The following is a 15,210-nucleotide window of genomic DNA, read 5'->3' as shown; positions in this document are numbered from 1 at the left end:
CTACTTCAATGTGCCCCAGTCTGCCGTAATTCCAAAGCCACGGTGACCTGTGAGGGAATACCTATTGTAACCACTGATCTCTCTCTCACACACTTACACACACTTAGACACACAGTTTGCAAAGAGAAGGCAAAGGAAACAAAAACATAACAACAAAAACAACAACAAAAAGCAAATGCAGAGAGTTGACGTTCTTCTGACAACAGTGGGAAGGCAGCGTAACGAACTCTGCCGCATTCATGACAAGTTAGACCAGAGAGTCAAACATCAGACCCAGGGGCCAGAACAGGCCCATCACAGATTCCAGTCTGGCCCACTGAAAACTGAGAAGGGATGCATAAATGTGGGACTTTTCACTGGATTTTTTTTCCGTTCCACAGCTTACAGAGCTCCTCCACAGCCACGCACAGCACACTTGAGTAAAGGAGTCATGGGTCATGAGCAACCAGAACTTTGTCTCTAATGTTGCGCCTGTAGTTTGTGCATTGTGAGCCGAAAGACTGGCGCTTGTGTTGTGTATAAAGAGGCAAATCACAACAACAGTTGCCTGAAGGTGCTTTCTGTTGTAAAGTACAGCCATACAATTATCCACAGAAAACAGAGACAGCCCCAACAGTCATATTACACCTGTCCCTAATCACCATCACCATCACCACCACCTATGAGCGAGTGCTTTGGCGACATGTGGGAAGGGAAAAACTCCCTGTTAATAGGAAGCAAGCTCCAGCAGAAACCGGCTGAGGGAGGGGGAGCATATCCCAAACTATATGCTTTGGACTGGGGAGACAGATACCCTCTCTGCCTTTACCATCGTGCCTAAAACTTGTCTTTTTTGACAAACTGGAAGCTGGCCCCACAGAAGAGGGGCCTGTAGGCTCTGCCTCCTTTCTACTTTTACATACATGTGTGACATTTGCAACATGATATTTGAGATAGTCATTCCAGATCATCTGACAATGTGGGACAGCCTCTAAACTGATTCAAATATGTAAGTCAATCATTTATTTGGCAATTAAATAAAAGTATAGTTTAAATATGTGCTTTGAAATTAGGTTTCTTTTTTTAATTTAATAAGTTAATTTCAGTAGTGACGTACTTCAAATCAGTTATGTTTAGAACATTAATACAATTATGGGAACGATACATTAAGGAGGTTGATTCTTCTTAAGATACTCAAACATTTTTGTTAAGCCCCCTGCACGTGCATTTTTGCACACACATAACGTTCAATGTGCATGTGCAGAGTTTGAGATTTAAAAAGCTGTTTGTTTTATCAGGAGTTCTGCTTAAAAGAAGCAAAATTGTACATGATTTAAATATGGCCAAACTCCCATTCAAGTATTTGAAAGGGAAGGATGTCAAACTTGTACAGACTTCAGTGTCAAGCTGATGTGAACTTCATACTGAGGATTTTTACTGGTCATGAGAGCCGGATCTCCAAACCACAGACCAAACGACTGTTTTCAGTGGAATTGCCCACAGTGTCCAAGCCAAAAGGCTGGGAGCATTCTGCTTATTTTCTAACGCTTATTGTGCACCATAAATCTGTCACCCAGGCTAATGTATGCAATACACTTTTCCTGCTCTTGAAGGAAAAGTGTTGGCAGATAAGGTCTGAACTGTAGTTCATGCCATTGTGCACCCACCTACTTTATTTGGCGTACACAAACACAACCTTTGACCTTCACACACCTTACTTACTAGTCTTGCTGTGACTCCAGCTTCTTCCCTGAGATGACATGCAGGTTGTTGTTTTGGCACGGTGGAGATCAATTATACGTCAAAGATAAGCAAAGGCAAGACTTGCATGGGGAGCTAAACATAACAGCCGTACTGGTTTAGTGGTTTTTAATCTTGAACATTTGAGCCTCTGAAAATTGTTCCAACTAAAGCAGGAGCAGTGCACCTGGTATATCAAGGTCAGTGTTCAAGGTCAATATGTATAGGCATACATTAACCAAACCTACACAAAAAACTGTACCTTGTGCTTGTCCAATAGAATTTAATTTAATAAGTGCACTAAAACCTGGTTCTCAATCTTGATCTCTGCTCTGCAGGAAAGCCTACATTACATTTCAATGTAAGACAATCAGTTTTTTTTTTTTTATCACAGGCAGGCACGCAGGCATTAAAAGCAGACTGTTTTAAGGCTTCAAGTACTGCTGGAGGGGACCAAGGATTAAAACTACATAGTTGTACTAGCACATGTTGCTCTTCAGTGTATTGTCAAATATATTTCAGTGTCATTTTATGTTATTATTTATTTTTTCTTTACTAAATGGCATTGTAGAAGGTAAAGTCACTCCACTTTTTATTTTGATTAAGGCATTTTTAGTCTGTTTTGGGCTTTACAAGCTGCTGTCATGCAAATACGGGGCTTCATGTAAACATATGCTGCAGATGTGTAACGCTAAGGGTTTGTTCAGCACTATAAACACGTGCAAAGCCTGTTATTTCCATCAGAACCCTCCGTGTAACTGCGCGGGTCTCGGTCCATTTGCGTCGCCAGTGCGGTGCAGCTTTAACCGGTCCGTCATGCCTTGCGGTGTCCTAGTTCTGTTCCGATCGTGATTTACACGTGAGGTCTCCTTCACTGATAGCAAGCCTACAAGCCCCCTTGTAGGATGTCCGATGACTGGACGGACTCGTGTTTACATCCACTCGGTTTCTAGAAGAGGCGGGGATGCGCGCACACCGTTAACTGTGATGCAGGCGCCGATCGGCACAGAATAAACAGGGATCTCCCTCAAGTGGCCCGCATACCATGACGAAGAAAGTACTGGATTTTATCCCAGAGAGATATTCGGTGGCTACAGAACAAGAGAGTTCTTAATCGTCTAAGACACAGTGAGCTGCGGCTGGAAAGAGGTATGTTGTCGTGTTTGTTGCACTGGATTGAACGCAGTGAATGCGTCAGTCACGCCAACATTTAAAAGCTGCTGTCCTTTAGACAAGCTTGTAGACTGTTATGGGCTAATAAGTTCACTGTTGGCAGTTTTGTGTTAAAGCCTGTGAGGAGGACAAACGCAGAAGAGAGACTAAAATGACCGATCAACTGCAGTTGCGTAACTTTATTTGACAGATTTATTCACGCCCTTCTCGTCCTCCCTTTCAAAGAAATCTAACCCACATCCTCGGTCAGTGTTCCTGACACAAAATACCAGATCCATGAGCCATCCAGGAAGTGAGTTAGTGGTCAGTGCGTGAGTGGGATCTGTCTGCTGAGCCCTGCAATGCAATTTATAGAGTTGGGCTGTAAGCGCGCACTCAGCAGTGGTTTTTTAATCAAGTTCCTTCAACTGAGTCATGCAGCTACAGCACACAGGAAGAAGTCCTTGAAGCACACGTGTGGCGGACGCAAGGGTAAACTGTTTGTAGTAGGAATACTTTGCTCTGAGAAGTATACTCTGCTACTAAACTGTTGTTTCCTGATATATTGGTAACGGTTAAACCTTTTGAGAAACTGTTACAGATATCTTCATTATCAGTGAATCTTGAGCCTTTTTCAGTGTGTCAGTAATTATTATTATTATTTTTAAAAATTCCTGTCATTATTTCTAAAAAGTAGTGCCATATTGCAACTTTTGGTATGATCAGATACAGAGTATTTATACTGATACAATACTTTTAGCCTATAAAGGCAGCTTATAGGGAAGAGTAGTGGTTCGTGATTTATAAGATCAATCATCATCAGTTTACAAAATGAATACATTTTAATGATTACTAAATGACTGTGACTTTTACTTTCCACTATACTTAGTTAGCAAAACACACCTTTCAGCTTTTCATGTATTTTGAAACAGTTTTTTCTTTTCTTTTTTGAAGACCTGCAATGTAAACAGTATAGATCCAATACCAATACCAGCATTGGTATGGATACTTTCAATATTTGGATCAATCTGCCCACATCTACTTAAAAGCTACAATTTTGTCCACGGATTCAGTTTACCATCATAAGACAAAGAGATCCTGACCAAAAAAAATCTCCCCGTTCACACAAGTTCCCATGCCAGCTAAGCACCAATATTTTTGCATTATTGATATTCATTCACACTGTGTCTGCATTTGCCTGAGATGTCAGAACCATGCTACCCAAGTGGGAAGACTCGTAACAGACTTTGCAGTGTAAATCCAGTCCAGTTTATCTTTCAGCAGACTCCCCCTCCCAGCACCTTGCGGTCAGTTAAGCTGCAGGTCTTACCGGGTTAAAGGCTTATTGTCTTCAGCAAGCTGATTAGTTTTAACTTTTGAAACTGCAAGAGGGCACTTTGGTCACTCTGCTTCAACATAGTGATTTTTTTTTCCTGTAACAGTAAAAAATAATAACATCCAGTGATACAGCTGAAGTGTGAATGTGAGTACACTGCTTTGTTACCCATGACACCAGCAGTTGTGACAAAAACCTGCAGCTGCCTTTAAATTGTTACCCACAAAGGACTGCATGTTGCATTCGTGTGAATACCACTGCTTGCTTAATAACAGGGAACTCTTACACTGTTTATGACACAATAGATGATTGATAGTATCTGATTGCAAAGCTGTTCTCAAGCTTTTTCACTCAGCTTATGCAAGCTTTTGCTGAATATGCAGCCATCTCACTGTCTTCAGCTGACAAAATTGATGTGGAGGTAATCTCCACATCAAGCCTCCTGTGCAGCATTAAGCTGCACAGGAGGCTAGAAGGTGGAGGTTTCATTTATAGATTGCAATATGCATTATCAGTTTTAGGAGGACCGCTGTGTTCTCATGGACTCTTAAAAGCATTACATTATATTAGTATATAAGTAAAGAGAAACAGGCAGGGGGAGTGGGAAATTGGTGTATAATATGAAGGCTGTGTGCCAACTTAAAAGCAGAGTCATGAGTTTATTGCTGTATTGAAGGGCCTGTGAACCTCCAGGATGTTCCATCAAGAACAGTGACATCTTGTGTGAGCACAGAGGTCGAAATGTAATTTCATTTAGGGTTTATATTTGGATTACCTGCTGACGTTAGCATTTTAGCCTTCCTGTTGTTCAAAGCGAGAAGATCTTGGGTTTGAATATGGTTGGCTGGTACATTTCTTGCATGAAGTTTGCATGTTCTACCCGTGATTGCGTGGGTTTTCTCCAACAATCCAAAGACATGCACATTAGCTTAATTGTTCATTCTAAATTGCTAAATTGGATGCAAATGTGGGTCACTGTATGACGGCTGCAGGCTTTAGTCTTTACAACTGTGGCAAGATATTAGTAGGGAAGTTTTAGGTGCCAGAGGGTTGATCATCTGAACATTAGTAACCTTCTGACGTTGAGCTTTGAATGAGCTAACTAACACAGCTAAAATCTGAGCTAAAGCTATGTGTCTGTGAGCTACTATTGTAGTCTCACAACTAGTTTGGGAGTCATTGTGGATCATTTTAGGCAGCTTACACAATTGTGAAGTAAAAACTCTCAGCAGAAGATTTCTTTTATCCAGTGATTTTTAGCAAGCTCATAGAGCCTGGACATTTTTATTAGGAGTAAGTTTTTAAATTGTATGCAGGCCATTGACCTCTTAACATAGAGGATAGAGTTTATCTGTTTGGCATGACCGCTCCAGCTAAAACTAGACAATATCCACCATAAGGCCAACTCTGAGATGTTCCAGCAAAACTCCACTACATCTCCAACAAGAACCCCCACTGCAGAGCACACCTTCATGTTTTCTCGCAGCCCACATTCAAAGGAAACAAAGAGGAAGTGACAGGAAAGCACGGACTGCTTCTTAATTGTTGCCGATTGTGTGGTCTACTTTCCCAGACCGTACCCTCCAATCACTCCGGTCAGCTGTGTAAGGTCGGGACAAAGCCTGAGCTGCGTCACCATGGTGAGGGATTGTTTGCATCCAGTCATGCTGCTGGCCATGTGGACTCACGCATGCACATTACAGCGTGCTCTTTTGTTTGTGCGCCACTTGTTGTTTTTCAGTGGATCCCCTCCAGCTTCCACAACCTCCTTGTTGCGTATAAAAAAATTGGCATCGTCTGTTTTTTGAACTGCTATAAGTCTCATCTACTGAGTGCCATGTCTCCATTAGTAATTAGATTTTTGACTGACAGTCGTGTTTTTTAAAAAAAAAATATGATCGAGTTTTGATTTTTCAAAGCAAATGTGTCTGTTTAATCAGATGTTTGAGGGTACACACAGCAACAAGATTGGCATTGAGTCTATTAAACTGTAATTTAGCAAGAGGCTGAGATGGCACAGAGCTGACCAAGGCAGGAAATGAACTATTAACTATTAACTATTATCGAGACTGAAGAAGTCACTTGGATGAGTGACGAAACGTTTCTCCCACAAAACGCTACGTCCAGATAAACAGAATCAACTTTTGGAGATTAACTATTAGGTTTGTATATTGGATTTAAATTCCACCTTTAAGTCGGTGTGAAATGAAAAGCTTTTAGTTAACATTTCTCAGTCTGTTCCTTCAATGCTCATCCACGGCTTATTAAAGGAGCTTTTAGCTTCATTTTTGTGCTGATCCCTCTCATGAGCTGCTATCCATGTTTGAGGAAATATAAATAAGAAGCCTGGACTTCTCGCGCTGCGTCCCCTCCCTAACTCTGCCTTCCTCTGGCATCCTGAGAATGAAACTTCAGGGGAGTTAGACTGGAGTCATAACTAAGTTTAGCTCAACGGTTCACAGCCCAGACAACACAATATTTTTCATGTCTGAAACCAAATGGCTGTGGCAGAAGTTGTCTGACAGCAAGGATTTGTACTGATAGCTGCAGCCTTTCCTTCCCACATCAGTCGTTTTCAATCTTTTCAAGCATTTCCTGAGATTATGACTCGCATGAGTGTAACATCTCCTATATCGAGCATGTTCTGTCTTCGTGGTTCGATCTCCCTTCGGATCATTGTGTTGTTTATATTTGTTTATTCTGTCTCTTATGCAACGTGTTTTTCTGCTCGTTGAAGGAAAATATACATGAATGCAAACACAGCAAGCTCCAGTAATACAACTGTTTAAGATTAAAAAAAAAACATTAGAAACTCTAACAATAAGTAGAAAGCATATTATATGTAGCATCAGAAATAGATCTAAATAAAAGCACAGTTATTTCAGTGTTTAGTCATAAAACAGGTCAAATAAATAAATTCCATGGTAGTTAAATGCTAAATCAATTTGCCAAGAATGCATAAAAAAAAGAAAGAAACCATATTTTGGATTTCTCTGAGCCAACAGTAGAAAATCGCGTGTTAATGTGATCAGCCACAACTCTAACAGTATACAGACACAGTTTTTCAGTTCAAAGGTTTTACATACTGGGACATCATTACAAATAAATAAATAAATGCAAACCCAGGACACGCTGGAGAGATTATATCTCTTGGCTGGACTGGGAATGCCTTCATGTTCCCCCGGACAAGCTGGAGGAGGTGGCTGAGAAGATGGAGGTCTGGGCTTCTGTGCTTAGACTCTGCCCCCGCGACCCCAGCCCCGGATAAGCGGAAGAAGATGGATGAATGGAATAAATGCATGACGAGTGTGTGGAAGAACTAAGTGCACACCGTCATTCAGTAGCTTGTGGAAGCAGGTTTAGCACTAACTTGAAGTAATTGTTTTCTGATTCACTTTATCAGTCGCTCACATCATTGTGGAGGAATTTTGCTCCACTCTTCTTTACAATAGTGACTAATGCACGAATCTCTTAAGGTCCATTTCAATAAGGCTCAGATCTGGGCATTGCAACACCTTGATTCCTTCTTAGCTATGCTGTTGTAGATTTGTTGCTGTGCTGTCGCCCAGATGGCCTCACATTAGACCCTTGAATACTTTGGCATTCATGGTCAACTCAATGACTGCAAGGTGCCCAGGTCCTGTGGCTGCAAAACACACCCAAATTATCAGCCATCATCCACCATGCTTGACCGTGGGTATGAGTTGTTAGTGTCTCGTTCTCCAAACGTGGACATCTCTTCTGTATATAGCAGCGGTCCCCAACCCCCGGGCCATGGACCGGTACCGGTCTGTGAGTCGTTTGGTACCGGGTCGGAAGAGTTGAGGCTCGGGTGTGAAATTTATGGTTTTCATGGTTCTGATCGGTTTTTAGCATAATTTTTTTTTATCGTTAACTCTCTTTCCCTAGGTCTTTTCCCGTGTGTTATGAATAAATCTTCTTTTTCTTTTTGGTACCGATACTGGTTTTATTTTGTTGTATTTATCCACGACACCTTAAAGGCCAGTCCGTGAAAATATTGTTGGACATAAACCGGTCAGTGGCGCAAAAAAGGTTGGGGACCGCTGGTCTACAGGATATTGTTCCAGAAGTCTTGTGGTTTGTTTAGATGCCACTTTGTAAACCTAAGCCATGCTACCATGTTCTTTTTAGAGAGAAGAGTCTTTCTCTTCCAAACAAGTCATCCGTGTTGAGTCCTTTTTCTAATTTTGACTGTCATGAACGTAAACATTTAACATGTTAACTGAGGAATCTGAGATGTAGCTCTTAGCCTTCACCGTTAGGGGTGATTTGGTGGGATATCAATTCTGGGAAAGATAGGCAGTTGTCTTGAATATTTTCTGCTTGTGAATAATCTTTCTCACTGTGGAATGATGGACTTAATTTTGGGGGGAAATGGCCTTATAACCTTTCCCAGACTGAGCAACAATCACTTCTGAGAGATCACAGCTGATGCCTTTCCTCCTTGGCTTTGTGTTAACGCACACCTGAATGCTCCAGGCCTGTAAACTGCCAAAACTCCTGCTTTGATAGAGGTGCTCATACTTGTTGATGACTCCTTAATCAAGCACATTTGATTACCAACTCCTGGCTGTTACTTATCCTTTTAATTCCTATTGAAACGGTAAGAGTGTACTTACTGTTTCACACACTGCTACTGCATTTTAGCTTAGTTTGTGTTAAACAATGACACAGTGTAATGTCACATCTGGAGTTCATCTGAGGTTTTATTTATCTGATTTCAAAACCTGCTCTGGTCCAGGCTGTTGTTATGCCCTGGTGTGTGTGTGTGTGTGTGTGTGTGTGTGTGTGTGTGTGTGTGTGTGTGTGTGTGTGTGTGTGTGTGTGACAAAAATTGTGACGTCAAAGAGATTTCCTGTCAAATCTGTGTGTACTTAGTGGTGGGAGGGATTTTTGTGTATGGATTACTGCATAAAGTTGGAATGTGAATCACTGAGTCTTTTTTTAAATGACTAACACAAGAAGAATATCCTGCACCTGCACTTCCTTTTCTAGAAACTATGACTGTGCGGACTTGTGGCTCACTGAACACATCTAAATATGGAAGTATACATTTACAATGAAGCCGAATCAAAATAGAAACCAGTGTCGCCGCATACTAATTAGTTTATACCCGCCTGTATGATTTATTAATTCACACGCTGGCAGCGGGATCATCAAAGTAAATGTGATTTAGATTAAAGTCATAACCAGGGAGGAAAGGGAAATTGCATGATGCAAATTCAGAGCAGTAATAGCAATAGCTGTAAAAAAGGAGAGAGCGAGAGAGAGAAAGTGATCGGTGTGGCTGAGGTAAGTCTCTGGAGGAATTGGTGGAACTTATCAGCAAGGAGGAAAAGAAAATCAAAGCTACTTTGCACAAGGTGACGGGCTTCACAGGCCATGTTGTTGGAGCAGTTGAGCAGAGAATTCAATTAGTTATTGACTCTGTCGACAGTTTGTTGTTCTGACCTTCAGGTTTCCAGTTTAGACCTTCAATAACCTGTTAAGTTCAGCTCAGAACTGAATGATGGTGATTTAGGATAGAGACTAATGAGAGTATACTGACACCAATGCTATTATTGATTCTGGTCATACGGTTTAATTCTTTATTGGTTCCCTGATTGATTCTTTATTAACTGTCCATGTGGAAAAATATCCAGCACTGTGAGCCTGTGCAAAATGTAGAAACAGTAAAATAAAGTTTTTTGCATGTGATTTGGGTGGAAAGTGTCCACCGTCACAAGTTGGACACATTTTTCATGCTTCACTGGTCTGTCCCACTTAAGATCAAAAAGTATGCATGTAAAATGAGTTTGACCTACTTGGAGCATCTAAGTTGTTGCAATTTGATTGTTTTTGGATCAAAACTATAGGGCATAAAGTTTTGACTAAAAATGATCTGAACATCTGCTTCTGCACAGCCGCCTGCTCCTGTGGTCCTGTGTGTCGCTCCTGATAAAAGCAAACATCTATCAGCATATGCTGTTTGTGTCAAGGGAACCGTAAGAGCTCTATGAGTAAAGGAATGAAAATTCATCAAAAGGAAAAAAAACCCAGGAACCATGTTAGCGAGGTCAGTTTGAATCTAATATTTTTTTAGGCTGTTTGATATCTTATTTGATATTTTTCACAACTCTGTCTGCACATGTGGCCTTAAAGTGTTTATGCAAATCATCTTCTAATTGAACATAACTGCTAGTTTAGTGGAAAACATGTTGCAGTGCTGAAAAGGTGCTGCAACCACTCACTGCTGTGCCAGTTTTATGTCAACATTTCCCATCTTTACATTTACATAAAAATACATTTATCAAGTGTTAACTGCCCCAAAATAACTCCTTCACTTTCAATATGAGCATTGCAAAGTAAAGCCTCACGAGAAAGTCGACCGTCTCAACGTTAACCCTCCGCTCTGTTTTGATATATTTATAATAAATGCATCACAGTGGAGTAAATGAAATCCAAATGTCTCACATAGAAGTGCTCATAGAAAGTGTGAGTATGCACATTAGTGTGAGCAGAGTATCATAAAAGTGTGCGAAAGATTACCACATATGTGGGTTAAACTTCAGTGGATGTTACTCATCATAATAAAAATTCAGTGACAACATTTCAGCCTCACCTGGCTTCTGTCTTAAACCTTGTATTAAAGATACAGGTGTGATCAAATGTCTAAATTCAAAATTTTTTTAATGTTTTTCCACAGTGAATTAATTGTGCAGCATGCATCTTTAATGACTTTAAAAACAATAATTGGGTGCACAAGTTTATTTTTCATTTTCTGTAATCAATGCAGGTTCAAATATGTACATACATCCCCAGTCATATCTGGTTAAATGTCCATCAACATGTTGAACCTCAACCAGATGCTTTTTGTAGCAATCAACAAGCTTCTGGTATAATTCTGATCGGATATTTGACAACTCTTCTTGGCAGAATTAGTAGAATTCATTTAAGTTGGTTGGTTTCCTGGGATGGAGCTGCATTTTAAGTGTAGTCCACAAATTTTCAGTAGAGTTAAGGCCATATTATCCATTCCAAACTATTTTTGCTTTGCATCACACTTTTTCAAGTTTTACTATATCTCGCAGAGTAAATGCTGAGTGTTTGCAGACAAGTCGGCGTCTTACGACTGTTTTAATCTCCAGGTGACCAAAGCAAACACAAGTAGGTTAATGGTGCAGCACACTCTTTGCAGTCAATCCAGTTCAGAACAGTTGACCTGTTCAGGAGAACGCAAGGTATTCATCTCAAAAGGGTTTGCACTCCTTCTTCAAACGATCCAACCTTTTCCTTTTAATTTTATCCTGCTTGGTTTTGTTTATTCATCTGCACCCCTACTCTTTCACCTTCACTGTGCCTCTTTGTTTTCTTATTCTCTCCTTTCTATTCCCCAAGCCGCTGAGCTCCTTTGAGAATAATCTCATTTGCTGGATCTATCTCAATTCGAATGCATACTGTCTCGTTTAACAAATCGCCCAGTTTCACTCCAAATGCACACCTTGCCCATAACAGATGCCTTCAGCGCAGAGGAGTGTGCAGCATAATGCGGTCTCTGTAGAAAAAGGCCTCCAGGGGGGGCCAGTAGTTAAATTGGAGGAGAGATGGGATTCCCATTCCAGCTGTGACGAAGATGCAAGGTGCTTAAATTGTTATCGCCTCAAGCGATAGGCAAGTCAAGGATCAGAGCTGAGCTGATGGCCCAGTCAGGAGACAGGGAGCAATGCTGCCCAGTATGGTTGCAAGACTGAGTATTAGCCACCTGCTCTTTCACTGCTCTGTTGCTCAGGCTTGCAAGGGCCATAATGACTGCCTCGCTGCTGAGGCGCTTGTGTCAGCAGTTTGAAATGACTCTCATTCTGTGTGCCTGTAAGCTTTTCTGCACTGAACACCAGGAAATGAAAAATATATCGGAAGAGTTCGATCACAACACAATTACATTACCACAGGCATTTGATGGTACAACATTTCACCAGCAGCGTTACATGAAATCTCTTACAGAGAACTAGTGTTGTGTGTTGTTGTTGGGAGCATCAGGTTTTAGCTCTTTAGTGGCCCTTAACCCATTTAGGAAACACTTAACTAAAACAAGGGTGATTAAGTTGACTGGATAATTTGGTCATCATGTTGTTCCACCTGAATCTACCTGCTGCAGAAGAAATGTTAGTCACATTTGTTAAATGCTCAAAGGTGGTGCAGCTCCAGAATTAGCACCACTTCTGAATCACTGTTGTGTTCACCTGATAGAGTACATGTAATGAATGTTGGGAGATCTCTTTAGCTGCTATGCGCTCCATTATATTCAGCTGGTAGAGCCATTTAACTGAAGTTATTCGCCGGCTCTGTCAATCAATAACCTGAGAGACCGTTAAAATTATAGACATTATATAAAAAACAGACAAAGCCTGAAGGTTTTGAAAAGTGAAGCCAATGCAGAAGTGCCTGAAAACTGCATTATTTCTGTCAGCAGGAGGTAAGAAAAAAAGAAGTCAAACTGTACAGGAGTTTGAGAAAATGACCCCACTTCTCACTCAGTGTGCAACCTCTGTAAACTCAACCAAATGCATGTTGCAGATCTCGGGAACTTGCCTTTAAGAGTGTAGTTTTTTGGGGGGTTTTACACATTCAATTCAATTCAAGTTTATTTATATAGCGCCAAATCATAACAACAGTCGCCTTGAGGCACTTTATATTGTAGGGTAGACCCTACAATAATACATTCAGAGAAAAACCCAACAATCATATGACCCCCTTTGAGCAAGCACTTTGGCGACAGTGGAAAGAAAAAACTCCCTTGAACCCCCTCCCTGAACCAGGCTCAGGGAGGGGCAGCCATCTGCTGTGACCGGTTGGGGTGAGAGAAGGAAGACAGGATGAGAGACATGCTGTGGAAGAGAGCCAGAAATCTCTGGCTCTGGCTCTCTTACACATCTGTATGGCTACATCCATCTCTGCATAACAGGTTATATATAATTATCCTTATGTGTGGAGACAATGTATCATTCAATGATGCACTTCAAGAGCATCATTGCACAACTGAAAGCAGAAATACTTTTTTTTTTTTTTTTGTTTCCAAAGACGTCTGGATGCTACGTGTTCTGTATTTAAAAGGAAAGAAATCACATGCTACTCCATCATTAGCGGCTCAGAATTCTGAGCTGATGTTAATTATTAAAAAACCCCCACACTGTTCAACTTGTAGATTTCTGTGATGGGAGCTGTGCTTCAAAGGGTGGCTTTTTAAGCTTCCATCTCGTGCTTGACACTCCATTTGGTGTGAGTGGCTGGCACCGTGCAGTGTGGGTTGCACACCTGTGTCATAACTGTCACTCTGGTGGCATCTGCATATTTCAAGCTGTACTTTTTCCAGCCTGATATGAATATCAAGCAGAAGACTTTTGCTACTGCCTTGTGTATGTCTGAATACCTGCAGCCTGTGCATCATTTACAATTGCAGCATGGTGTTGTTTCTCACAGCGCTGCTGTATAACTCACATTTGGTGTACGCCTCAGGGATGCTGAAGTGACTGAGGAGGGCATCGCTGTTTCTGTGTGTAGTCTGTAATATTTCTCCAAGCCCTGACAACCCAACAACTTATCTATGCTCCAGTGTTTCAGGTATTTGTGACAAGTCAAAACTAGCTGTTGAGATTTTCCATTTTTAGGGCATGAATCCTTTTTGTTGGCATGGCAGGACATTCACTTACGGTCTGGTCAAGTGCTGCGTTCTGCACAGCTGAAGATGTGTTGGTCACTTTCCCATCCCAATTCAGTGCAGTTACTGCTCAATTTGCTGGAACATCTGTGACAGTCTGGCCCATGTATACGAAGAATAGCCTAAGGTTTGGATAGTGCACCTACATGGGTCCATGTCTGAGTTATCCCAGCTGTAGAAAATTGGCTTTTGGTGTCTGAATTTCCAAATTCTTAATATGGGTAGCTGACTGGTGCAGATAACTCATAAGAGGCCTTGAGTTATTACAGGGGGTTTTTTTATGTTAGATTTTTAGCCCTTAAATTAAGTTGTAGCTTTAGACCAGAAGCTGCAGTTTGGGGAAGGCCTCTTCCAGGCTCTTCCAGGCCTGTCAGATCCCCACAGAAAGCCTCCCAGTAACAGTCTAAGGAGCTTGGAAAGAAAAGCATCTGGACTTCTTTAAGTTGCTTGAAAAGAAGACCAGACGCTTTTCTTCCCAAGCTCCTTAGACTATGATGACCTGGATGACTGAGAACCTTCACAGACATACTCCCAGTAACAGAATGGATTTATTCATACATAATTAGCAGCAGTGTTGGGTAAGTTACTTTAAATTAGTAACTTAGTTACATTACTAGTTACTTCTATCAAAAGTAACTCAGTTACTTCAAGTTACTCGTTACTTTCAGAGTAACTAGTTACTAGGGAAAGTAAGTTTGGTTTAACTCAGAATTCTCTTGTTAATGTGTTGCTTCCGTAACTGGATACCCAGCAAGTTTGCCAGTCTTCTAGCTTGCTTACTTGCCACAAGTGCACTGTGCCACCTACCAATAGAAAGGAAAAAATAATGTGCACATTTCCACGGGAGAAATCCCACGCCTGATTCTATCCTAGCCTGCTTTTTACATCCAACACAAAAACTGCAGTCGTGGTGCTTTCGATTGTACTCAGAACTCGGAAATTCTGCCTTCTGAATAGGAAGATGTAGGTAACACCAGACTGCAGATGAGCTGCATTCAGAGCTGGACTGGGACAAAAAAATCGTCCCGGGCATTTTGACTAGACACCGGCCCACCATTACAGGAAAAATCATAAAGACTTTGAATGAAAATAAACACTGTTGTGACAGTGATGTACACTGTTCTGATGGTATATATCTATCAATCTATCAATCGTTTGTTGTAAGACTCAGATAATTATTTTTTTAAAAGTGAGACATTTTAAATGAGAATAAGAAAGTATTTCCTTGTGCCCCCCTTTCCCTTTTAATGCCCTACATGGACCCCTGGCAACACTTTGCTAGACCCGC

The 15,210-nt window shown here is 41.1% G+C and overlaps 1 protein-coding gene across 5 annotated transcripts in view; it reads left to right on the top strand.

The window, feature by feature from the left end:
• rassf8b (Ras association domain family member 8b) overlaps nt 1–15,210 on the top strand; it is a 39,766-nt gene that overhangs the window by 12,047 nt on the left and 12,509 nt on the right. The window contains exon 1 of one of the 5 annotated variants that reach the window (XM_004548182.6): nt 2,538–2,868. The exons of 1 other annotated variant lie outside the window; for it this stretch is intronic. The gene's annotated coding sequence lies outside the window, so the exon portion shown is untranslated. Of the gene's footprint in view, nt 1–2,537; nt 2,869–3,282; nt 3,364–8,812; nt 8,832–10,162; nt 10,284–15,210 lie in introns of those variants that run through there. 3 more of the 5 variants (XM_004548183.6, XM_076876008.1, XM_076876007.1) reach the window with 3 other exon arrangements.

The sequence above is a fragment of the Maylandia zebra genome, linkage group LG17 (genome assembly GCF_041146795.1).
Source record: "Maylandia zebra isolate NMK-2024a linkage group LG17, Mzebra_GT3a, whole genome shotgun sequence".
NCBI classification, from domain to species: Eukaryota; Metazoa; Chordata; class Actinopteri; order Cichliformes; family Cichlidae; genus Maylandia; species Maylandia zebra.
The sequence above is the reverse complement of the archived record's forward strand: the minus strand, read 5'-3'. Positions and strand labels throughout refer to the sequence as shown.